The sequence below is a fragment of the Panthera uncia genome, chromosome F2, assembly GCF_023721935.1.
Source record: "Panthera uncia isolate 11264 chromosome F2, Puncia_PCG_1.0, whole genome shotgun sequence".
Lineage (NCBI taxonomy): Eukaryota > Metazoa > Chordata > Mammalia > Carnivora > Felidae > Panthera > Panthera uncia.
Window position 1 is genome coordinate 30346635 of NC_064812.1, and position 27785 is coordinate 30374419.

The following is a 27785-nucleotide window of genomic DNA, read 5'->3' on the forward strand; positions in this document are numbered from 1 at the left end:
CTCCCCCATTCCATCTGCCCTAGTGTTCCTTTTCCCCTTTCCCTTATTTTTCTTTATATCATTTACCAATTTTTGACATATTATACTCTTGTTTATTTTTTAACTGCCTGCTACACCCAACTTGAATGTAAGCTCCTTAAGGGCAAAGACGCTTGTGTTGTTCACTGTTATATCCCTAGAAAAATGTGTAGCAAATAGTAGGCATTCAATACATGTTTCCTGAACAAATCCATGAATTATGATAGGATTGGGGAATATGCTAAAATGTGAAATGAAATCATGTCCTATTGAATATCGGTAAGTTTTGTTTCAACTCTGGAGTTACCTTTGCCTATCACAACTGTATTAATCGTCCTATTATAATAAAACAACATAAGGAATTCATGAACATTCTGAACTATCTTCAATGTCCTCCTAACATTTCTATTTCTACTCCCAATCATTTACTTTTCTTCATATTTTAATCCCCTGCTTTTCCTCTTACTCTGAACCTCTGGATCAGTCTTCATCTCCATCCTTTACCGATACCTTGAATATTGGTGTTGGCCATGTTCTCGTCCTACCTATCCCTGCATCTTCTTTTCTGCCCAGGATGGCTTCAGTGGTTCTCATTTTGACTGCCATTTAGAATATGTGGAGACCTTTAAGAAAATACCAACGGTGGGCTAGTTTCCAGTTTATACCAGTTAAATAGGACTCTCTGAGTTGAGGCTCAAGCATTGGTTTAAAAAATTCCGTGGGTAATTCTGATGGATAGCCAGAATTGAGAACCGCAGAAAGATACTGAGAACTTCTCAGATCACGGTTCAAATTCTTTTCTGTGTTTTGGGGAAGTAATATAAACAAGATGTAAGTTAGCAAGATAGAGAATTGTGGAAATGAAAGTCAACCAGGGAGAGACTGGAGGGAAGGAAAGGAGTCAGCTATTGCAATACTCTAGGCAAGTGATGAGAATCTGAATTTAGGACCCAGGTGATAAGGAGTAGAAGGATAACAGATTATACAGACAGGAGGCAGGATGTATCAAGTTATCTATTGTTGGGCAACACCCTCCCCCCCCAAATTTAGTGGCCTCAAAAAAGCAACAGTGATTTGCTTATAACAGTGGCTTATAAATCTGCCATTTAGGCTCCGCGGGAATGGCCTATCTGCACCATGTGGTATCAGTGAGATGGCTCTAGTCTGAAAGATGTACTTTTAAGATGGGTTACTCACGTCTGTCAGATTGGGGTTGGCTGTCAACTTTGAGGCTTAGCAAGGGCTGAAGCTTAGAGTTTTTTTGTTTTGTTTCTGTTTTTTTGTTTTTGTTTTTTTTTTTTAGTTTCATAAATCTGACGAGGGCCGAGTGGGGTATACATTTGGGAAGACGTGCCAGTCTTGGCTCAGAAGGCTCCTCCGCAGGAAGGCCAGCTCTCAGTGCCTGCTCCTTCAGGGGTTCAAGTCCCAGGCCAGAGAGTTCCTGGTATCCCAGCCTTGGGCGGTGGGGTCATCCTCTCGATGGAGGCCGGGTGACGGGGTCAGCGCGCTGAGTCCTGCCGGCGTTGGCCCCTCTCGGTCGGTCCTGTGCCCGGCCTGTCATTGGCGGCCGGCGACGTGGCCGGGTCTGGCGTTTGGGACACGCATGCCGGGGGCTTCAGGAGGGCTCCGCGGGGCTGGCAGGTTTGCCCTGGACTTGGGGGCGGCTGTGTTCGTGCAGGGAGGCGCGAGAGGACATGGGCTCGGAGAGCAGGGGGTGGTGGACTGCCCCCTCAGGCTCTGGTCGGCTTCTCCCCTTTGGTGGACGCCCGGGGCCCTAGGTCGGGCGGGGGGAGTCCGAGTAGCCGGTGACTGTGTGGTTGGGGGGAGGGGCACATGGCGCCCGCTGTCTCCACCATCTCCACAGCGCAGTTCGTCGGCCTCCTGCGACTCTCTCTGTCAGCGTCTTCAGTGTTCCTGGTGGCGCTCCTCCCTGAGTTGTCCCTGCTACTCCCTGAGGTGCGGCTCCATCTCCTCAGGGGCCGCCTTCTGCCGCTTGGCCTTCCGCCTGCGCAGGCCTCTCAGGCGCGCCTTGTGGAGCGCGAGCCGCGGCTCCGGTCGGTGGTCGCCATCTTGCTACTTGTTGCGTTTCCCGGAGGAGAGGCTTCCGCCGGCGGCTGGGGCTCAGTGCGCACGCTGCCTTGGTCGTCGCTGAGGGCTTTGCTGCCTTACCACACGGTGGCTGCATTCCGAGAGCGAGCGTTCCTAGGATTGCGTTTTCAGTTCCATCGTAAGTCGCACAGCGTCACTTGCGTTATTGGCTGAGGCGGTCACAAAGGCTAACCTGGAAGAGGACGCGGACGCCATTATCTTGATGGGATTGGCAAGGTTTTAGAAGAGGTCTGGGCTGGGAGATATGGTGGTGGCCAGTTTAGGCCACGGTCGGCTTCCGTCTTGGGGTCTAATTGGAAGGGGACGATGAAAACAACGAAGAAGGAAGGGCAAAGGTGATTTAAGTAAAAGCAGCTTTAAAGATAATGCTTATTTGGATTATTACCAAAAGTTAAGTACGTAATGTTATCACTAGCTAGGGCTGCAGGAAATACTGTTTCTAATACATGCTCTTAAAGCCTACAGTAGTGTGTTTCATTTGCTTTGTTCAGAACATACATTGGATCTGGACACTGGATAATCCTTCTGGAAGGGTGATAATTTTCTAAAAGCTTTTGGAAACCTTTGATAGCTAGGCTGTTTTCACACGTGTGTCCTGTTACTTGACTGAATGTACACAACTCAAACGACTGGTAAGGTTAGGAGAAATATGAAAACAAAAGAAAACAGGAAGCCACTTCTTCCAGCCCACTGTTACTATTTTAAGGGATTGATACAGGGAATTTCCTGACTTAACTTTAATCTTAAATTATATGCTTCCATGGTTGGTAATACAAAAATAGGCCCAGTGGAACCACCTCCTTGTCTTAGGTGAACTTATCAGTTGTTGGGGGCAGGGGAGGGGGGGGCGGATAAAAAGGGCAGCTGGAATCATTGTGAAAAATGACCTCTCTGGTAGTCATGGGCTCAGTTGCAATAAATATTATGTTATGATGATGCCTGTAATAAGTAGTAGCTAAGAGAACAATGTTCTGGTTCCTTTGGACTCTTATCCCATTGGCAAACACTCCAGAAGAGGGGTTCACATCCAGCTCTGCCTTGTCCATGTGAGTTCTTGGTTCACACAGTATCTTAAAGCAGAAGAATGAAGGAGAGGGGGATTGAGAAATGTCTTTACTGGTTTCATTGCAAGGCTAAGCTCACCACACACTTGGGCTGCATTTTTTCCCCCTAGAATTAATTCAGACTGCTGTTTATAGATTTGTTGTCTTTGACAAAGTTCAATCATGTGAAAAGGCTATAACTAAATGTATCAGATGTTTAATATTAAGAAAACAGGTGAGTGGCAAAACATACTCATGCACTTAGTAAATATTTATTAAATGCCTACTGTGTGCAAAACACAGTGCCAGCTGAGCTTAGAATCTTGTTCTGATTTGGATCAAATCTAAATGCAGGAGTTGATCTTATTATAATCATCGTTTTTGTTAGTCCAACATTTTGCTTTCACTCAGCCAAGTTTACAAAGCAGCACATTGCTTACAATTTGACTCATCAACTGGCAGGTTTTACTGCTGCTTTCTCTTTGACCGTATGAGTACACATCATAAAATCAGCACCATTGACTTTGAAGACATTTATTAAAATAATGCATTTGTGAGAGGAAATTTTATAAGACCTGTGGGTTATAAACTCCTTGATCTATTTACTCCAAATCATTGGATCCTAATCCTTGCAGGGTGGGACAGGTCCTGGTGCTTGTAGTGTGATGTGAGAAGTTTTAAGTGTATTAGTCACAACCGGAGTATACTGAGCTCCCTTAACAATTGGGTCCTCACATTTGTTACTTTTGAAACCTTGATTTAGATCCAACCGATATAACTCTTTCAGAAGAATGGCCTATAACAACTATAATTTTAAAGATATATTTTCTAAGTAGCTAACTTTGAGTGAATACATGTATGTGTATGTGTGTGTGTGTGTACTGCCAAGATTTTGTACATTTTATTTATGTAAAATGTGCCAGTCAATATTTACTAAAGAAAAAATTGAAGAATGCATCTCTCAATGATGATGGAAAGACAGAAAGAATTTTTCTTAGGTAGTATTCTTATATTTGGAAGAAGGTTCAAAACAGTAACATAGATTTTGGTGGAGAAACAAACCTATATACATGTCAGGCACTGGTAGTTAATGGAGAATAAAAGATGACTGAGATTTGGCTCATACCCTTTGGGAAGCTGCAGTGAGTGAGAAGAACTTGATTCAGATGTGAAGAACAAAAAGCACTACCATATATGCTACGGTATTGTCTGCAGAAAGGAGTTGAGGAAGACAACTTGGAGAGGCAGATATTTGAACTGGCTCGTAAAGCCTGAATAACATTTCTTCCAGGAATGGCAAGACAACTGTGTTTCAGGGAAAAGACACCAAGAAAGAGAAAGGTCCGTGCAACCAAAGTGCCAAACCCCAGGAACCTATAAGAGAAAGCAGGATAGGACAGATGAGGGAGGCCTAGAGAACTTGGATAATGTGAGACTTGAGGAGAGGCTGGAAAAGCTTGAGGGTGAAGAGGTCTTGAAAAATCAAGAGGGAGAAAATCTCAGTGACTATTGAACAACAACAACAGCCTAGTAAGAGGCAGCCTAAAGTAAAGTCAGAATTCTTTCCCCTAGCTGAAAAGTCCTTGCCTGGTGGGAACTTCACCTACCTTTATAACCACATCTCCTGCCCCTCTCCTCCTTACTCAATATGAACTTCTTTTGAACACATACCAAACCTGATCCTACCTGAAAAACTGTGCCCTAGGTCAGTGGTTCTCAATTAGGTGTGATTTTTGTCACCCTGAAGACATTTAGCAATTTTGGCTGTCAAGACCTACTAACAGAAGATCTACTGGTATCTAGTGGGTAGAGGCTCCAATACTGTTAAACATCCTATAGCAAGCAGGATGTTCCCCTACAACAAAAAATTATCAGTCCCAGAGTGGCAGTCGTGTCAAAATTGAGAAACTTTTAGGTGTTCCCTTAGCATGAGTACCCTTCTCACAGATGTAGTCACTCTGTCACCTCCTTGTTTTATGTTTAAATGAATTATCACTATGGAGTGATTCTTGTTTGTTTCAATTATTGTGCTGACCCTCTATCAAAATATAAGCTCCATGAGGGCAGAGGACTGGACTATATCAACAGCTCCCAGACAGTGCCTGGAACACCACAATGCTCAATAAATATTTGTTAAATAAATAAATGGGTGGGTTGCAATCCTGGTTCTAGCCTCTACTACCTCTGTGATTTTGGCAAGTTTCTAAATTGCTAATGTCCCTTTTTCTCATATGCAAACTGTGGGGCAAGAACTGTGTGTATTGGGTACAGAGCTGTCAAGAACAGTTCTTGACACATCAGTAGAGCGTCATTGGCACTAGTTGAATGAATGTTGAAAGGCAATAAATTCCTTATTAGAACGTACTAACCCCTTGCTTTGATTCCCGGGTAAACTTTAGCATTTAGGAAAATGGAAAAGTGGGTAGGTGTTTTAGCAAAAGTAGCTTGGGCCCTTCAAAATTAGATGATACAGTCCATTTTTTCCCTTGTTTAGAAACTGATTTTTTAAAAAAATATTTATTTTTGAGACAGAGAGAGAGACAGAGCATGAGCTGGGGAGGGGCAGAGAGAGAGGGAGACACAGAATCCGAAGCAGGCTCCAGGCTCTGAGCTGTCAGCACAGAGCCCGATGTGGGGCTCAAACTCACAGACCGCGAGATCACGACCTGAGCCGAAGTGAGACGCCCAACCGACTGAGCCACCCAGGCGCCCCTAGAAACTGATTTAAGATGCAAGTTTCTTTACTTGTGATTGGAAAGCTCCAGCCTGTTTTTGTTTGTTTGTTTGTTTGTTTGTTTGTTTAAGAAAACAAGACTCTGGTTAGACATTTTAGAGTAGCTAAACCATGTGTTCAGACCAATTCTGACCAAACTTGAATGCTTAATGAGGATAGGATTAGTATTAAGCTCAGTGCAATGCACAGGGCTAGACATCTGGGTGACAAAGTAAGGACATGGCTGATTTTTAAAATAATTAGTTTCACAGCTTCCATTTTTGGAAAAAGCCTTAGGGATACCACTGGTTCAGAAACAATATGATGAGACAGCATTAGAGGAAAAAGAAAATGTCACATTTAACTTGTGAAAAATGTTCAGCGATAAACCAGATATTTTCTCCATTGGTAAAACAAACAAGCAAGAGCTAGTGAACTGGACCCAAGGAGCCCTGCCAAAGTCAAATCGCCCACGGACACTGTGCAGACTCTTTATTTCTATTTCATTTGGTTTTTTCTATCTTTCCAATACCTCCAGCATAAAATTAAAGTGGGAAGCAATATGTTCTGGTTTATTATGTATTTTTTCATCCTCAGTAGAATCTAAAATTATACCTAAGCAGATATTCATGTTTGGAGGATAATGTTCTGAAGCCTAACCATGAGAAGGATTGTATGTTCTTAGGAAAAATGTTTTAAACAAATCAATATTATTGTTGATCTTTTAAATAAATTCTTAAACTTATTTAATGATCTCTACTCTCCTTTTTCCTTCTTTTGAAGGCTGAATTGGAATGTCCTAGATATTCAGAGCCACAGGACAGAAAGACCCTGAGTGCAAAGAGACACCCCCTGAGCACAAATGCCCTGAACTGTTACCTTGGTATTTATTTGACACCAACTAGCATTAACTTAGGTAAGATACCATGTCTTTTACCAACATTGGGAAAACATAAGAGCATTCAAGAGGGTAATATGTTTCAAGTAGAAGGTAGAATTACTTGCCCACAGCAATAATTTGTAGTACCTACCTGATGCCTGAAGGCCTTTGAGTTTGAGACTCCTTGCTTATTGAAACCCTTCAGATCATTAATTGCCCTGTAATTTCACCTTTGGTCATCTTCTCTGTAACAGGAATAAAGAAATTTAGCCGTAAAATTCAGAAAGGTGAATTTATCTAAAATTCTTAAAATTTTAGACCAAAGGAAATGGCTTGAGAAACATTTTCAAACATCTCATGTTCATTATTTTATCTGTGGAAAGCTATAAAATAAATACAATCAAGGACTTGTAAAATTAAAAGAGGTCTAGGGCCATCTAACCTTACCCTCTATATCTGTGTGTGAATTTTCTCAGTTGTTGCATTTGAGTACCACCTCTTTTGTAAGTACTTGGAGTAATGGGGAGCTCCTTACCATACAACACAGCTTTATTGAGCAGTTTTATTGTTAGGACTTTATTATTTGATAAATAATATACCCACAATATAATATGTCCTCTATACCTACCACTGACTATAATAAATTCTGTTGTCAAATGCATATGAAGTCATGTAGGATAAACCTGATTTCTCTTCCATATGCTCATGAAACAGCCTGTTAGTTATTGGAAGACATGTCAGATGTCCTGTCTATACAACATCTTAGTTTTTCCAGACCAAAGACTCTCAGTTCTTTCAACTGTTAAACATGTTTATTGTGGTATCATAATCCTGATTGTCTCTTCTAGAAGCAATCCATAAACTTCTAGATATATTCTTAGTTATAGCCTATTTTTATTATCATTTTGGATTTGTTTTGGGCTGTCCTCATCTGACAGCTGAAACATTTGAACTATTGTCAACCATATAGCCTATATATTTTATGGTAAATACAGCTCAACGTTTGTTGTTTAATGTTTGTTTAAGTTATTAATCCTTTGTTGGTTTAAAATATTTATGAAGATTTCATACATTTCAGTACTTACAGTACCTGCAGGTTTGGTATGAGGGGAAAATTGATATGGTCTCAGAAACCTAGATATTAATTTTTTAAGAATAAACTAGAATTTATTCTGTGAGAGATTCAGAGGCAATCTTAGATTGAGGTTTTTTTTTTTTCACTGCCATTTTTTTTAAAGTTTATTTATTTTGAGAGAGAGAGAGAGAGTGTGTGTGTGTGTGTGTGTGTGTGTGTGTGTATGTGTATGTGTGTATGTATGTGCATGAGCTGGGAAGGGGCAGAGATAGAGGGAGACAGAATCTCAAGCAGGCTTCTGACCTGTTGACCTAGGGCTTGAACTCATGAATTGTGAGATCATGACCTGAACTGAAATCAAGAGTTGGCTGCTTAACTACTGAGCTACCTAAGCCCCCCTTCACTGCCATTTTTAAATAATCATTTTCCCATTTTCTCTTCATGTCTCTTAATTACCTTTAGGTTTCTGCATTTCTAAATGTCTATATTTTCTTATGGAATTTTGAAGCTTCTGTATTCTAACTTTATTCAATTTGAGGAAAAGATCATTTTATTTTTCAGTATATCTGATACGATGCTTTATGGTTGTGATAATTCACAATAGTTAGCAAAACAAAAATGAAACTTCCATTTTATACCTATACAAACTTTGCTGATAAAGAAACCTGCTGCCTTACCTAGCTAGACCAGTAGACTGACACTGAAGTTTCTTCAAACACATTTAGGTGTTATAGCTCACTTGAAAACTTTACACATCACGTTTCCCTTCAAGGGTTTTCCCGTTCCTTCTTCCTGGTTCTAATTTCTTATGATAACAGAGAACAATAGGGTGTTAATGGAAGGGGGATAGGGATGTCTGTGTGTATGATTGCCCACTCGTCAGTACTAAGTAACCCAAGTAGTCCAGGAGAGTTTTTATACTGGCTCCAGCTGTTAGTGATCCCAGTGGGTTTGGTGACCAGTTGTTATTGCCCTCACAGCACATGCTGGCACTATAGTGTGTTACACTGCATAGCTGCAGGGCCCAGCTGGGTCTCTTAATAATAATTTTATGGCATGGTGGTCCTTTGACCTTTAATCCAGAGACTCTTCCACATAATTAACACCAAGGTCCCTGTTGGGGGCTGATGGATTGTCATTTGTCTGCTTAATATTTATAACCTCTTATAAGCCCACATAAATTTTAGGATTTTCTTCTATACCAAATTTAACTTCAAAGAAAACTGTGGCTGGTCCTTGCCTTTTCCAGTCTAGGCATGCCTTTGCACCTATCACTTGTGATCTGCCCCAGAAAAATCTGCACATTCCTCTGTTAAGAAACTCTAGTCAAGCAGTGGTTGCTCGTCTTTTAGATTCTGAGCCCTCTTCCCAATTTCCTGGCAGGGCAATTTTTGTGGTACATCTCTTTCCCCCAGTAAGCACCCAGGTAATAGGTAAGGCAATACAAATTGCACTGTCAGTTCCCTTCCACTTTCTATTCATCTCTTTTTATAGCTGGAGAAAGATGCTCGATTTTCAGGTTTGCATATTTTTCCCAATCTTCTGCCTGGTGAGTTGCTTTCTAGCCAGGTAGTTTAAGCTATCCCCCTTATTGGTGGTCCATGGAGAGGATGGAGGAAAGAATGAGAGTGTGGTCAATATATGGCTCAAGTTGAAGCCGTATCTATCACTCAGTTCATGTAATTCTCAGAGACAGCCTTACCTTGGAGTTTTATTAGCTCCCTTTTCAAAGTACATTGGCACTCTGGACAATAATAATTATTCACAATAATAACGTGAAGATTTGTGTTTGATGACATACTGGTCTAACAAAAACGTGGAATTGAAAAATCAATTCTTGCAATCATGCATATTTGAAAGACAATTCTGGGAACTGTTCCTCTTTTTCATCTTTTGCAAAGCTACTCTTGTATTTGACAGTTTCGTAATTCAGATAAGTGGATAATTAAGCCCATCTTTCAGTTCATCTGTCTATATTTAGCAAGCCACCATGTGAGGATATGAAAATAAGACCTGGCCCTTGCCTTGGGCCAAGAATGGTTTTCACATTTTTAAAGAGTTGAAAAAAACAAAACAAAACAAAGAATTCGTGTCACCCTTCATGGCCTACAAAATCTAAAACATTTAATATCAAGTCCTTTCCAGAGTTCACTAAACCACTCACCAGTGACATTTTCACCTGAGTATGGTATTTTCATATTTTTTATTATTTTATACTTTTACTCACTACTTTATATTTATTATTTTTTATATTGATATGATTAATATTTAACATTTTGAGATATTTCACTTAATTATCAATAATTTTTCCGTGATTCTTATAATCTGTTCATTAGCTTTTCCTTTCTTTCTTGCTTTATAAATCTAGTCTGCTCTTCTACTCAATAGATACAGTCATTTTGGCAGGGTAAAAATTGAGTACAGACTACATTAAAATCATCAAATTGATTTCTTACATTTGATTCAGGCATTTTTGAGGCTTTGTGCTGAGAGCTGCATTCAATAAACAATTTTACATTTAAGAAAACTTTATTTGACTGGAATATCATGCCATTTGACTTAAATTGATTTATCAATTCAGTCAAAATTATCAATGTTTATATACATATACAAAGTATACATGTATATAGATAAATCGATATCTTCATCTAGGAATAATGTAGCATGTCAAAACATTGTACTTTCTTCAAGTTGACTTACTGCTATATTTCAACACTGTCACCTTATATTCAGTATATTTGTGCATTTCACCATACATTTTTGGAAAGAGTTGAGTCACAGACATCCATCCAATCTAAATGTTTTTTTCAGGATATGAAAGAAAAATATTGTTTTAAAAATCAAGTGAATTTTAAATACTTTTTAAAACTGCACTTCTATCTGAATTTCCTGAATTTGAAGGGTCATGATAGCTTATCCCTTTTTAGAATAAAAGGAGTTAGGATATAAAGTGTTTTGGTGTGTCAATTTTGTATACATAATAATTCAAACATTCTTAAAACGGGTCTAACATGACCCATATGCTTTTATTCACTACTTGTTACTACTTGAGTTATTTTAATCCTTATCATTTATCTATTGATTATATTATTCTTTCATGGTATTTATTATGCCAAATAGAACCAGGAATAGCATAGTAATTGAAGCAAGCTAAAACCTTTCAAATGATGTCCATGAAGAAAGAATATTCCTGCAAAACCCAAAGAGGACTTAATACCATATTCGAATTCTTTCCATTCTACAAACATGTAAAACTCTTCTTTCTGCAGAGACCTTGTTGCCTTTCTTTCAGGATGGTCTTTTACCAACTCTTTGCTCTAATGATTTTCTCATTTTGGACCTGAAGTATAGGATCAATCCAAGGCATTAATCCAGTAACCCATGATTATTAAGATTATATTCACCCCTATCTGTATCTAGAGGTTTTGGAGTGTTGGAGTAGGAACCTTGTGTATTCTTCCTTACTTTGTGGCACAAACATCCAGATTGTATGTGGAGATTTGTTTCAGATCATTTGCTGTTTGCTTCTCAATCTTGTTTTCTAAAATATGAAATATTCTTCCAGAAGATAAGGCAAATATATACAGTGGGAAAAGACAGAAAAAAAAAGAGAGTTGCTATTTCACATGGTCACTGCCAAGAAAAGCTCCTCAGACACCAGTTATAAACTTGTAATTGTAGTCCTTGGAGTAAGCATCCTTTTGTCATCCTAGTAAGATTATGGAAACAATACAGCCACAATTCCTTTATAAATAATTCTGACATAAGAATTTTGTATGGCATATTTAAATTAAGTATATTATAAGATACTTGGTATATATGCCTGGAGTCTAAATGTGAATTGTACATATAATTATAATAGTATTTACAAATTTTACTCCATAATTTTATAGCTGATAAATAAATTATGGATTTAGGTTTGAAATTAGTTCTTTGGGGCAGGCTGTAGCTCATTAATAACAATTAAAGACAAAGTTTTGATTTTGAATATATGTTAATATATGGTGAGTACATGTTAATCTTTTTTCTTTGTGTTTATAAATGCATATTTAATACCCTTTAATAATTTTTGAATGAATCTTTTGCATGTGTTTTTATGTTAGCCTCTCACCATTTAAAATGCCAGTGCACTTACCTAGAGTTACATATGATAAGGGTAGTTGTAGCATAAACAAAGTTATTGCAAATTCCTAATGGTCTGCACATTACTTTTTTATGTTGAATTTTGCATAACTTACTATCTCTTCAGCTATTATAAAAAATCTTAGTAATTAGAGATAAACAGGCCAATAATCATTTGGCTAGTTTCCCTCTCATATAGAGTGATTCCCTCTACTATATTTTCTACTGATTTATCTTATTATAGTTACATGGTTTAAAGGAGAGAGTTGCTACCATTCCGAAAAGGAATGTTTCCTGATGCGAGGGGTCAGAGAGAAAGAGCATAATTAGAGCTGGAACTTCTGGGTCCCAGTTTTAGCTCAACTGCTTATTATCAGAGTAGTCATTTAATTGTCTGTGAAAATTAGGATAATAGTACTTTACAGGTTTACAGAAGGAGCCAAATGAAATCCTGTGTAGGAAGGTATTTGGTAAAGTGCTAGTTGTAAGTTAACATCATCAATTATTTAACCTGTTTCTTTTCTGTGTCCCATTAAATGGAATTTTATAGCATGCTTTCTTAACAACAGCTGTATTGCTACCAAGGGGGCAAAAATAGATTCTTGGAGGAAGCAAAAAGAAATCTTACTCTTTTTATATGTACAGCACATACACAAATGCAGCATATATGTAATATGTGTTATATTTGTAGTGTTAAAATTTTATGAGGAAGAGGGGCACCTGGGTGACTCAGTCGGTTAAGCATCTGACTTCAGCTCAGGTCATGATCTCCTGGCTCCTGAGTTAAAGCCCCATGTCAGGCTCTGTGCTGGCAGCTCAGAGCCTGGAGCCTGCTTTGGGTTCTGTGTCTCCCTTTTTCTCTGCCCCTCCCCTGCTCACGTTTTGTGTCTCTGTCTCTCTCTCTAAAATAAATAAACATTTAAAAAAATTATGAAGAGGATAATAAAGAAAAAAATTTCTATGGAGGCTTGTTAGGGGGTGATAATATAAAAAAGGTTGAGAAACACTACATTATAGTTGATAACAGACACAGATTTTGTGTGGAATAAATATAATTTCATGTTACTTTTTTTCTGTAAGCAAACTTGTTTGTTTCATGCTCCCATTGTGCCTTAAGGAATACATGTAATCTGAGATATTCAGAGTTTCAGTGCCCTTACCCCCCTCATTCCCAGAATTATCTATGTGCTAGGGAACTTATGTTATAATAAAGTTTTGAGGCATTGACTCTTTGAATTCCAAGATCCCTTGGAGTTGGTCTCTCCCAGCTGCTTCTGTACCTCCCTGTAGTGCACAGGTCAAGATTGGCTGCTTTCCTGCTACTCTAGAGCTATAGGAAACTTGACAGAAATCTCAGAGACCTTCTGCCCAGATTCTCCCTCCAGATAGTTTTGCCCTGTTCACTTTTTGTCTATGAGGAATCCAGAGATTTTGTCTACATTTTGGGCTTTATCCAAATATAGGAGCCAAAGATTCCTATGCATTTAGATTCCTCAAAATTTTACTGGTTACTTTATCTTACCACTACCCCCACCCCATGGTTCAGCCCCAAGGGTAGAGGGTGAGGTTGAGTGTGCAGAGTATAATTCCCTTTTGGGAGAACATTCTGAAAGCTATTATCCCTTCCAGGTATTTTAGAAATGAATTGTTAAGGGTAAACTTACTCTTTATATTAACTCTTTTGTTGTAATAACCTTATCCTGACAAAGTGGTTGCTTCATGATATAATTTAATGGGGAAGGGCCACTATATTAAATGAAAGTATATGTGGGTGATGGACACATGCAGGGGGCATGTTAGATTTTATTAAACAATTATTTCAGGATATTTTTCTCACTTTGTTAATATATTGCATAGCAGATTATTTTTTTCAACAACTTAATTGAGATGTAATCTATGTATAAAATTTACCCATTCTAAAGGTACAATTGAATATTTTTTTGTAAATTTATGTAGCTGTGCAACCATAGCCACCATCCAGTTTTAGAACTTTTCTATCACTGTCCCTAAATTCTCAAAAGACCATTTCAACTCAATCCTAGTGGGATCATTCCATTTTACTGCTGAATTAGTATCCCAGTGAAATAGTATTTTGTGGATATACCACATTTTGTTTATCCATTGATCAATTGATAGGCATTTTAGCTGTTTCCAGCTTTTGGCTGTGATCAATAAGACTACTATGAACATTCTCATAGAAGTCTTTATGGGTGTAAATTTTAATTTCTTTTAGGTAGATTTCTAGGAGTGGATTTGCTTGTTCATGTAATAAGTTTATGGTTAACATTTTCAGAAAGTGCCAGAATGTTTTCCAAAGAGACAGTACTTTTTTTCCATTCTCACCAGCATATATAGAGGGTTCCAATTTCTTTACATCTTTGACAACACTTGGTATTATATGTCTTTTAATTATAGTTATTTGGTATGCGTGTTGTTTTTTGTCATTGTGGTTTTAATTTGTATTGCTTTAACAACTAATGATATTGAACATCTTTCATGTGCTTATTACTGGGTAATGTATTATCCTGGTGAGCTGTCTACTCAAGTCTTTTGCTTATTTTTTAATTGGATGTTTTTAAAAAATGTTGAATTGTATGTTTTCTTTATATTTTCTTGGTACAAATTTTCTATCAGATATATAGTTTTCAAATAGTTTATTTCAATCTGTGGCTTGTCTTTTCAGTCACTTAATAGTATCTTTAGAAAAACAAAAGTTTTTAATGAAGTCCAGTTGTCAGAGATTTTATTTTTTATTTTTTTTTAATTAAAAAAATTTTTTTTTTTTTTTTTTTTTGAGAGAGTGTGTAGGGGTAGAGAGAGAGGGAGAGAGAATCCCAAGCAGGCTGGGTGCTGTCAGCGAGCTGCAGGGCTTGATCTCAAAAATCGTGAGATCATGACCAGGACAGAAATCAGGAGTTGGACACTTAACCAGTTAAGCCACCCAGGAACCCCCAAGTTTGTCAGAGATTTTTAAAATGGATTGTGTATCTGCTGTCATGTCTAAAAACACTGTCTAATTCAAGATTATGAAGATTTTCTTTCATATTTTCTTTTAGAAGGTTTTTAGCTTTAGTTCTTACATTTCAGTCTCTGAACTATTTTGATTTACTTTTTTATATGGTTATGATATAGGGTCTAAATTTAGTTTTGTTTTTTATCTTATTTTATTATTTGCAAATGCATTTCCAATTGTCCCAAATGTTCTAGCACAATTTTTTTTTTTTTTTTTTTTTTAAAGACTATGCTTTCTCCATTGAACTGACTTTGTGGCACTGTTGTAGAAAACCAGTTGGGCATAAATGTAAGGGTTTATTTCTGAACTATCAATTTGGTTTTGTTGATCTTTCTGCCTATCATTATACCATTATTACGTTATTTTAATCATTATAACTGAATGTCCAAATTTATTCTTTTTCAAAATTGTTTTAACTATTCTAAGTCCTTTGCATTTCCATATAAATTTAAAAATCAGCATGTAAGCTTCTACATAAAAGACTGCGGGATTTTAATGAGAATTATGATGAATCTATAGATCAGTTTGGGGAGATTTGAAATCTTTACAATATTCTGTCTTCTAATCCACAAACAATGTAATTTTTTTCTAATTATTTGGACTTCCTTAATTTCTTTCAACAATGTGTTACAGTTCTCAATTTACAAATCTGTATTTTTTTTGTTAAATATATTCCTAAATATTTTATTCTTTTTTGCTGCTATTGTATGTGTAATAGTTTTCTTGCTTTCATTTTCATATTGTTCAGTGGTGATAATTTCGATTATTCAAGCCCCTATCTGTCTCCCATCCTAATACTCTCCCCTGAGTCTCTGGCTGGTTTACCAGTACATCACTTGCCTCAAACAAGACCATAACCTCAGACTAGCAGAGCTGCTGTCTGTCACTCTTTGCTTGCCACCAGGGTCACCACTTTAACTGTCAACACTTCATTTCAAAGGAGCCCATTCTGGCAGAATCAGCAAGACTAAATAATTGTTTTTGGCAATTTTGCCCAAGTATATATAGTTGGTTTTCTGTCAGATTGAAAGTTGGAAATAACTTATTTTTATATAATTTTTTTCCCTAAATTAGTTTCAGTATTTAAAAGGTTGGCTATTTTATGCTTAGAAAGTTTTTCTTACACTTTTGTTTAGAACTTTAAAATCAGAATTAGGGGGCTATACATTGTATATTTTTTGCTAAATAAAACAACTCTGAAAATGTATTTCATTTTTTGTACCTATTCATGAATATTTTGTGATATTTGAAGGACAGAAGTAACTGATGAATAACCAAAAATATTCACATACTTAAGTCACTTTCTGTTAATTAGGTGAGGTCATTAATATAGGTTGAGTAGTGTGGTATTTTTCAGTGGTATATTTCTCTTTTGAAAGTTTCAAATTTACTATTCCACTTCAGTGTTTAAAGGGCTGTCATAATTTCAATATTTATTCTGAAAATGAGAATTTTTCAGCTTCTTAGCTATATAATTGATTCATTACATGACAGTGCTCCAAAATCCACATACATGGATACAGATACTAAGCCAGAAGTGTTTATACAAGTTTTATTTTACTTCAGTGTTTTCATTTATTGAGATTAGTAAATATTGTGTAATCTTTGGGCCAAAGTTTTGAATTCTAGAGATAAAATAATTTGCTTTATTCTTGACTAAATTTTAAGTCCTTTGAATATAGATATCACATTCTTTTTAATGTTTATTTATTTTTGACAGAGAGAGAAAGAAAGAGAGAAAGAGAGAGAGCAAGTTGGGGAGGGTCAGAGAGAGGGGGAGACACAGAATCTGAAGCAGGCTCCAGGCTCTGAGCTGTCAGCACAGAGCCTGATGCAGGGTTCAAACTCACGGAATTCGAGATCATGACCCGAGCCGAAGTCAGACACTCACCCAACTGAGCCACCCAGGCACCCCTAGATATCACATTCTTTTAATAATAATTCTCTAATAATACTCTTCACAGATTCTTATATAAGTAAATTTAATAGATGCATTCACTACTCCACTCAGTCTCCCATTGTGGAGGTATCACGTGTCTCATTATGAAAAGTTAGAAACAAAAGATAAAGTACCTAGATATTAAGATAAATATATAAAAACCAATAGTTTTCCCCCCATCTAATGAAAGGATATTTATTTGGTACCTACATTATGCTACCCACTAAGGGAGGTGCTGGGGATGGTGGTAAACAATAATAAACATTATCCCTGTGCCCAAGGATTGTTTCCTAGGGAGAGAATCAGCAAATAATGAACAAATAAATAATTCAAACTACAAAATTACTACAAAAAGGAATTAGCTAGGTGAAGCAACAGAAAATAATGGGAAAATCTACCTTGATAAGATGGTTCAGAGGAAAGTTTTTTTGACATTTTCCCCTATTGTTTCACTATTTTACATTTATTATTTTATTATTTAAAATTTTTATTTGGAATAATTTAAAACTTATGAAAAATTTCAAAAATAAGTACAAGGAATGTCTGTATATACTTGTTCCAATTTATGAAATGCTAATCTTTTACAGCATTCTCTTTATCATTTATTCTTTAAATCTCTCTTTCCATCCGTGTACCTGTGTCCTACATAATTTGTTTTTCTGAGTCATTTAAGTGTGCTTCCATCATGGGCCTCTAACCATATTAGTTTAGTGGATATTTCGCAGGAGGAAGAATATTCTCTTACATAACCACAACAGACTTTTCAACTTGAGTAAAATTAATGTTGAGGAAATAGGTTAATTGAAACTAGTATTTCTATTCCTATTTTGTCAGTTGACCTAGTACTGTCCTGTATGTGGCATTGTGTCTGTATTTTCTAGTATGGGATCCCACCTGGGATCAGATAGTGCATTTAGTTGCCATGGCTCTTTAGCCTCTTTTAACCTGTAACATTTCCACAGCTTTTCCTTGTCTTTTATGACATTGACATTTTTGAGGAATGCAGTTCTATCTTAAACCCCCTTTTAACAAAAGAACGTTCCTTACTTTGAGTTTGTATGATTTTCCCTCATGATTAAATTCTAATAAATACAAAGCAGGCTATGGGAAGACATTTTAAGACCAGGCACATATCCTTCTCAGCAAAACATTCCTCTGGATTTAGCTTCCATTGACATTTCTTTCCTGTTCAATCTTTATTGTAATGGTTGCAAAATAATGATTTTTATACCCCCACTGGTCCCCTCATATCCTTCAGAGAACATTTGTCATTCTCCTGTAAGGAAAGCCTTGCCTTTTCCTCCATTTATTTATTTATCTGGTTATTATTGGTAGGAATTCATAATTCCTATTTTTCAATGGTTTATAATTACTGAGCTTAATTAATTTGATGTTCAAATTGTCTCAGATTTGGCCAGTGGGAACATCTTCATTCTGTCTCCTGTGTCCTTTTGATATACCCATCTTTTTAAAATTTACTTTTATTTATTTATTTTTTTTACCACTTCCTCCTACTTTCTGGCACTATAAGGTGTTTCAGGCTCATCTTGTTAATACCTTGTATTGGCCTTGATGTCAGTCATTTCCCCACAAATCCTGCTCAGTAGGTCCTATATAAGCGAAAAACAATCGGTTATAAGAAACATCACCCATTTGATTCTAAGATCTGCATTCACGTAATCAAAATTGAAAATCTCTTAGGGAATCCAACACGTCTTCTAAAAGCTAATAAAATATAGGAAAATCGAGCAAAAAGGCAGATTTCATCTCAACAAGTGAAAATTTGTTAAAATATTGATATATTTGGAATAATTTGGGATGGTACTTGACTCAATGGGTATAATACAGTAATAAGAAAAGCTAAAACAGAGCCGACAGTGATTTTTAAAAAAGGACTAGAATCACTAATTAATTTATAGATTATTGATTAGTGCAGTCTTGGGCTTTTTCCCTCGTTGAACAGAATTCATTTAAATGGAATGGATTAAAGAGTTAATGCCAAAAATTAAATGTTATAAAAAAAAGTTACATGTGAATATGTAATTGAACACAATCACTGGGATTTTTTTTTTTGCATAAAAGCAAAAGAGAAACAATATTTATTGAATTGTTACTCATTTCTACAAATGTTTTACCTTTCTCTTAAAATAATTTTCCAAAAGCTAATTATTTCATAACCTTAGAATAAAATGCCCTATTAAAAAAAGAGAACAGTCTTCATATATGTCACAAATGTCTCCATGCAACTGTGCTTTATGTACACATACCTTCTTAGCTTCATGTCCACTGTCTCCTTTGTTCATTTTATTCCTGGTGCTAGGAAAGTGCCCAGCGCATGGTATGGCCTGGATAAATGTTATCTGAGTGAATAAATCAACAACTTGAGGCAATTGGAGTAAATGTATTTGTACATGCCCTTCTAGCTGTAGGATTAAAATGAAGTCTTTCAGACTTCAGGCCAAAATTGTTTTCTGTACAATGTCTGTCATCTGAAGGGTATTTAGTTTATATCTGTGCCCTGATGGTGGCTGAGATGAGCATCCACAAACACATAACATTAATTGGAGCCTTCCTTTTCTTGTCCTAGCATATTTATAGATATATAAATATCTATCTCTCTGTATATATATCTTCTAATGGACTGAATATTGAAGAGGCTTGAGGACCATTTCAGTATTTCAAAGAAAATGTGATTTTAACCTTTTTTAGATTTCTCAATATTTTGAGCACTCACATCCTCAAGGTGACTATAATTTAGAGGGGGAAAAAAAAAGATTGGAAATTACTTTGAAACCCTAGGAGCACAAATCTAACTGGCTTCTGTTCTTCAGTAGTTGTGAGTAATGATAACAAATAAAAAGGTTAAGGCTGCCAGCTTGCGCCCATGGAAATGCAATGGAGAGTTCCAGGCCTGCTGTGGTTCCTACAAAGAGAGATGTTGATTTGGAGATGTCTTTATAAAGTATGCAATGAAAATATATCACAATTTTTGTGTGTGTCTGAATAGATAAATAATTATAAGAACAGTTATATTGACCTTTTTTTAAATACTGTTTTGTCAGGTTAGACTAAATATGAGAGATTCTATCTAGTATTTTTTTATACCTTGCAATATTTAGCTTATATGAGTGATGCTTAATTTCTGTGTTTGAGAAGTAAAGTGCTGTAGAACATTTGTGTAGGTGTATGGTACCCTGTCCATTATAAATGCCTAATGCCATAAATATCAAAATGTTACTGCCAGTATTATATTATTTAGCTCTTATAATAAAGCTACTGGGAAGGCATTTTTGTGCCCCTTTAGTAGATGAGGAATATAGGTCACATAAAACTCAGGCAGTTGGTCCAAGGAACACAGACCTGCGAAGTGGCAAAGCCAGGGCTTATCTCCAGATCAGCCTGTCTTTGCTGCATGGGCTGCCCTTGACTTCTCATGGCCCCAAAATGTTGATTGCCATGTGGTTTTGATTTCTGGCTACAAACCCAAACGTATTTATTAAACATATGCAATTCTTTTAGATGTAGAGGCCCTCATATTCATATATTCCCTGTTGCCTTGCTAAATGGTGTTATAAATTACATTTATACACACACACACACACACACACACACACACACACACAATTTTTTCCCTGAGTATGGAAGAGAGAAGAAAGGAGAAATACTGGGTATAAGACAGTAAAGTAAGATACCTAAGAAAAAAATATTAGCACGATTACCTGATGTTGCTTAAATCCAGAAACTCATGAAATATCCTTGATTCTTAGTTAACTTTGTGTTAGATCTTTTGCTTAAAACCTGAAACAGCTTCTGTGTAGGCAGAATAATGGCCTTCCAAAGATGTGCACATACTTATCTCAGGATCTTATGAATATATTGCCTCACATGACAAAAGAGACTTTACAGGTGTGATTAAATTGAAGACCTTGAGATGCTGAGATTATCCTTGTGGGCCCAATGTCATCACTTTATAAAAGTGAAAGAGGGAGGTAGAAGAGTGAAAGGGAGAGGAGATGTGACATTGAAGTGGTAAGAGGGCCATGTGCTAGCAAATATGAATATGGGTAACCTCTAGAAGCTGGAGAAGAAAAGGAGATGGGTTCTCTCCTACAGCCTCCAGATGGGACACAACACTAGTAACCCATTTTGGACCTCTGACTTGAGAACTATAAGATAATAAATTTATGTTACCTTATTTAAGCCACTAAATTCTTGATAATTTGTTACAGCAGCAGTAGGAGACTAATACAGCATCCCACTATGATTGTAATAAAACCCAAAGTCCTCAGCCTTGACTCTTAAGACCCTTCAAGATTGCATCTCACTCAACTGCCTGCCTCACATCTGAACTCCATGCTTTATAATTTGCTCTCCACCAAGATGATATTGCTCAGAGTTGGTTTGCATAAATTCTTGCCTTCTCTGTTTCCTGGTCTTGCTTTTCTCTGCCTCAGGCTGTGCCTTCTTTCCTATTCTTTCTCATATCATCTCTAATATCAACCACGGTTCTACTTATACTATAGCCAGGATAATCATTACTTCAGATTTCATTCCTATAGGAAGTCTTCCCAGTACTTTTTCTATCCCTCAGTAAGCAGTTCTATGCTCCCTGTGATATTGTGATTTGTAGGAAATATATATTTGGTTTTTGTTCATGGTTCCTGGCTCATGGCTTATAAAACCCCTTGAATTTCCTGTAATATGAGCAATGAAGGTGTTTTTTGTTAGGCTTATGAAATTATTTTTGTAAAGCCCTTGGGTGACTTAAGGGTAGGGATATGGTTGTCAGGAGAATTAACCATGTGATTAGAGGGTTCAAAGTTTCAGCCTCCTTTTCCCCCACATCCCAACCTCTGGGGAGGGGAAAGGTGCTGGAGATTGTGTTCAGTTGCCAGTGGTCAATGACTTAGTGAGTCATACTGATATAATGGAGCCTCCATAAAACCCCAAAAGGACAGGGTTCCAAGAGCTTCCAGGGTGTGCTTGGGAGAGTGACACACCTGAAGAGGGCATGGAAGCTCCGCACCCTTTCCGTGTATCGTGACCTTTGCATCTCTTCCATCTGGCTGTTCCTGTCATTATATCCATTTATAATAAACTGGTAATCTAGTGAGTAAATGCATTTCCTGAGATCTATGAGCTACTCTAACAACTTAGTGGAACCTAAAGGGGATGTCTTTTGTAAATGCATCTTATTGGAACTTCTGATTTATAGACAGACTTGTAACTGGCGTCCAGAGTTGGGGTGGGAAGCAGACTTGTAGAACTGAGCCCTTAACCTGTGGATTCTGATGCTACCTCTGGGTGTTAGTGTTAGAATTGACTTGAATTGTACAATACCCAGTTGGCATCCAGAGAACTTTTGGTGGTGGTAGAGGGAAGTGCTCCCTCCCCTCCAGGAATTGGAATTGGGTTCCTGTTACTCCCTTAATTCAACCTCTACTCTAATTAATCTTTATGATAGCATCTATTATACAGCATGAAACAGTCTATTCATAGTTTCATAATTTTGTCTCGAGGCCCAGCATAGTGTTGCCAGTATACAGTCAATGCTCATGAAAATTTTTCTATATTAATTTGCTCAAGAAGTTTGTGAAACTAAAGGTAACTGAATTATTTATAAAAAGAGGAAAGACCTTCTTGGAGGGAGTTCTGTAAAAAACAGCTGTAGGTAATGAATAGTTTGACTGATAGCGTGTGCAGCTATCTCTGTTCTGGCACAACATTTATACTTTTGGTACACGTAACATTAAGCTCTTATAAAGGGGAAGGTGCAGCATACCAATTCATGAAATGATCCACATTCTGTAGCTCTTTATATCAAAACTATGTATCACAACTGATGTATCCAACATTTGCATTATGTACAAACAACTATAGGGCATTTCTTATATCTAGATTTCTTTTAAAGTTTGTTTCCCTTTTAGTAGTGTAGACAGAAGATGGACAGTTTCACGGAGAAATGACAGCCCTTGTCTCATCACAGTATTACAGATGGAAACTTCTTAAACAGGCTGGGGAGTTAAGGGAACCTAAAGCAATGTAGAATCTGTGAAAGAGGGGGTTTCACATGAGGGAAGGGTTAGGATATGCAGGGGAAGACTTGCCACCCTCATGCTTGCTACTTCAAAAAAGTCAGGAGTAAAAGAAACCACATAGAATTTAAAAAATAGTTTTCTGCTGGGAAAATTTAGGTTAAGTTATACTAAGCCTATAGTTTCAGTTGGTAAGAACAATTATATTAAACAGATAGATATACCCTGGAATCAGAGACAATTTGTTTATCAGCTTTGCTTATCTGAGTCTGAGTTAGGTCCTCCAGTGTTTGAAAAGCTTTGATGCCTCAACATGATGTTTGCCAAAGTGGTGTCTATAATGAGCAGCCAAATTCTCTGTATTTCAGGCACTTTCTTTTAAACTGCTTTTGAATGAGACTGTCAAGTGTTGCATGCTGTATGTCAGTTAACACTTGGGGAGTGAAATTCACAAAGGGCACTTATTGTACCTTCACAACAAGGATATCTTTGCCAACACTTCAGAGCTATTTTAAGTTTTGGAGTTGTAAGTATCTCACTCTTCTTAGAAGTGATAGTAGTGACCCAGGATGCCTGGGTTTTAAAGTGAGTTTACACTTTCAAGACATTCTTGCACACGTTGGGATTTTAACTGCACTGTATGTCCGAGGAATTGGGCCCTTTATTTATGTGGCTTCCTTCATCTAAGAGGTTTAATAATAATGACAGTGACAAAATAAGCAATGACAACATTTACTGATTGCTTGTTAATTACTTGACACTGTAAGCATTTACCTGTATGATCTCACTGAATACACACTAGAGCCTAGAGATAGATACGACTCTTAGTCCTGTTTACAGATGCAAAAATTGAGGCTTAGAAAGTTTAAGTAAAATACTTAGCGAAATAGAACATAAATGGTGAAATTGAATTTGCTCCAATGAACCCATGACTTGAGATCTTGTACTTTATATTTCTTTATTCTGATAAAACAAGGCTGTCAAAGGAGGGGGAAAAAAAGGTGGATGTGTGGTTGGCAGGGTAGGCAAGGTTCATATTAAAAAATACCTGGGCACCAATTAAATCCTTTATTTCTCAGTATTCCTCAGTGGAGTATTTTGTGTGTGTGTGGGGGGGGCGATGTGTGTGTGTACTTTTTGTATGTATGTATTTTCTCCTTTTCAGTTTTCTCGTGTCCTCAAAAACCTTCTCTGTAATCTTCTGTGTTTTATTCTGGCAACTTGAGATACTTGTATTTCTCTCTCTTGTAATGCATTCTAATGGTAATATTTTAAAAAGTATTAGTTCCTGTAGATTGGAGCTGGGAATTTAATATGTAGACATGTCTTTATTTCTCTCCTTGCAAGCCGACCACGAACTCACTTTGTACATGCTGTTGAGAATAATGGAAAAATAAAGAAAAACAAAGAATAAAGGCAGGAATCTAAAGATTGGGAAAATAAGCATCAAACTCATTTTGGAGACAATTGTGGATTGGCTTCAGTTTACAATGCCTACACATTTCCCTCAGCTTTTCATTCATCACTGTCATTAATTTCTCTCCTCATTTGCTCAACAGATGAATAGCAAGGAAGACAATAGAATTAAACTGGAACAAAAAGGCCCCTTTATCCCAGTTCCTCAGTGTTCCTTCCAGAATAGGGACATTTAATGATGGGAGGTCCATCTGATTATCTGAAGCCAATGCATTTCTACCTCAGTAGTCAACTGTTTTCAGCAAAAGGAAAGGCTTGTAAATTGTAAAGATCAAGTTAATTGAGTGCTTTGAAGAGAATTAATCTATCAGAGGAAAAGGTGGATACCACAAATTTATTCTCTCCTATACAGAACTACATTATGAAGCACAGGCCAGGCACTGCCTTCACTTAATTTTTTGTGTCCTTATAGCTTAATTTCACTTCTAAAAACTTGTATGTCCTCTTCTAGAACCTGACCTATCTTTCCCTTGACCTGCTTATCTATGTTATTTCTTTGTAGAACTGCTGCAGAGTCTATCCACTTCTCTCTTCTTGGCTTTATCTTACTAATTAGCTACCTAATTAATCTTCCTAAAGTACAGATCTGATTAGGATATATTGCTGCTTAGTAAACTTTAATAATTTACCTTCATCTAAACAACAAAAGTCTGACTTTCTGGCTTAAGCTTCAGAACTTTCTATGTCCTGGCCCTGTTTTCTTTCTCCACCCCCCCCCCCAGCTTTTTAAAAGTTTTTATTTATTTGAGAGAGAGAGAAAAAATGAGAGAGAGAATGAACAGGGGAGGGGCAGAGAAGGAGGGAGACAGAATCCCAAGCAGGCTCCACACCAGAAGCGCAGAGCCCAATGTGGGGCTCTAACTCACAAACCACAAGAACATGACCTGAGCTGACACCAAGAGTCGGTCACTCAACTGACTAAGGCACTCAGGGGTCCCTGTCCTGGCCCTGTTTTATCTTCTCAAACATTATCTGCCTCCTTCCCTAGTGTTTTTTGATTGACTGATCAATTTTCTGTTTGCTCTGCTTCTGCCAAACTGAAACTTTGCTTTCCTACAATAAAGAGTAAGTTCCTCAAGGATAGGATTTTTGTCTGTTTGCTTACTGCTGGCTGGCTCCTGGTAGGCACTGAATAAATGTATGCTGAATGAATAAACGGCCCTTTCCCATGTTCCCTGACTTTGTAACTCTGCCTATATCTTGTCTTGCCTGAATAAAGGTTCAGCCTTTGTTTAAAACCTGTTAATAAACCAACTACCTCATTAAACAATATCAGATTAGCTGGAATAAAAATCTCTCCTCTCTGTGAGTTTCAACAACTCTTTATATTCTAACAATTCTCAATCACATCATTTTATCACTTTTATCTTTTAATTGTAATTATTTAGATGTATTATTTATTTTATAACTTAAAGCTTAGAAGAATAAAAAGCTTACAGAACAAAATACACAACTAAATCATTTTTATCTCCCTGTCTCTTCCCCTATAACAGTGGTCCTAAGATACTGCCTTATAGGTAGACACTCAAAAAAGCACTTGGGTAAGAATTTTATGTTATGGTGTCACTTTTTACTCCATTAAAATAGTAAAATCCTTGCAGACAAAGATTTACCTTTTAGTGCTTTTTTTGTTACATCCCAGTTAACTATAGTTTTGATGAAATAAGATTTGTTTTATTAATAATCACTGAATTATTAAATATAGTCAGAATGGACTATTTGGCATTTTTGGAAATAATTTATATCTAAATCCATAAAATGTGCAACACCAAAAGTGAACCCTAACATAAACTATGTACTTTGGTGATAATGATATGACAGTGTAGAGTCATCAGTTGTAACAACTGTACCTCTTTGGTGGGAATGTTGATAACAGCAGAGGATGTGCATGTGTAGGGACAGTGAGTATATGACAACTCTGTACCTTGCCCTTGGTTTTGCTGTGAACCTAAAACAGCTATAAAATTTAAAGTGTATTAAAACAAAACAAAATAAAATAATCATTTATATACATACTTCTTCCTTTACATGTTGCTGCCAAATTTTAAAACACACGCACACTCATTCATAGGAAATCTGTAACATTCATCATAATACTGGCTAATTTTTTTGATGCTTAGTCACATACTAATCATCTTCAACACTTATGTGACAAATAGGTCCTCATTTTGAGGTAAATCTTAGAAAAGTTAAATAACTGGCTTACTTTAGCAGCTGCCAGTTGGTGAGTCTGGAACCCAATTCTGTAGTCTGACTTAGGATCTGAGCCTCCTGCAGAGCAGTCTGCTTTCAACAAGTCTCAGGAGAAGTTCTCTGGAACTCTGTGCCTCTGCTTTGGCCTCTAACAACAAAACCTTTCTTCCAACACAAAGCTGAGTGGAGTACAAGAAGGTAGTAAAATGTATCTTAGCCTTTGGTTTAAACTTCCTATGTATTCTAGGCAATAGAACAAAACAATACTAACACTTACTTGCCTGAGGTTAATCTCATATTTATGTATTTCTAGAGCATTTATAAGTAGATTTGGCAGCAGTACACCGATCTACACCATTTTTTTTCTATGTTGTCGTTTCTTCAGTCTATATATTTTTATCTTTTTGTTGTTTATAGGTATAACCTATCAGGAAAAAAAATGAGTAAAAGCAAGAATAAATGAAGTGGAGATCAGTTTCCAGCAGGCACTTTCATCTAATAAAAGATACCTTCTAAATTTGAAGCTTTGATTTGTTATTGTCCCCAAGGGCATGCTTCCTTAGGAAAGAACATGTTTTCTTGTAGGCTCCTCTCCATTTGTTCCTACCACACAGATAAGTAATAATCTATGCAGAGGAATCTTGACTTTGGTAAGACTCTTTTAAAGATGTATTGATTGTTGGGGCACCTGCCTGGGTGGCTCAGTTGGTTGAGCATCTGACTTCAGCTCAGCTCATGATCTCAGGGTTCATGAGTTAGAGCCCTGCATCAGGCTCTGTGCTGATAGCTCATAGCCTGGAGCCTGCTTTGGATTCTGTGTCTCCCTCTCTCTTTCTGTCCCTCCCCTGCTTGCGCTATGTCTATCTCTCTCAAAAATAAATCAAACATTAAAAAAATTTAAAAAATTCAGACAATAGTTATAAAAAATAAATAAGGATGTATGGATTGTAATCAATTGTAGATTTCTGAAAATAAGTTCCTCATGCAGCCTTTAATGAGTTGAAGTCTAGTTTCATGGTTTTGAAAGTAAACTATAATGAGAGCTTCAGTTTAGGATTGCCAAAAAAAACTATAGAGTTGCCAGTGCCTATATGGCTACTCTTTTTCTCTAATTTCAGTAACTGTTCCATATGGGGGTATAATTATATTTATTCATGCCATTGATTACT

At 36.9% G+C, this 27785-nt stretch overlaps 1 long non-coding RNA gene across 1 annotated transcript; it reads left to right on the plus strand.

Annotated features, from left to right (window-relative positions):
- Nucleotides 1-2295: 2295 nt before the first annotated feature.
- On the plus strand, nucleotides 2296-27139 carry LOC125924763 (uncharacterized). The gene is made up of 3 exons (XR_007458548.1): nucleotides 2296-2462; nucleotides 6667-6799; nucleotides 27034-27139. It is a non-coding gene; the product is annotated as an uncharacterized LOC125924763 (long non-coding RNA).
- The last annotated feature ends 646 nt before the right edge of the window (nucleotides 27140-27785 follow it).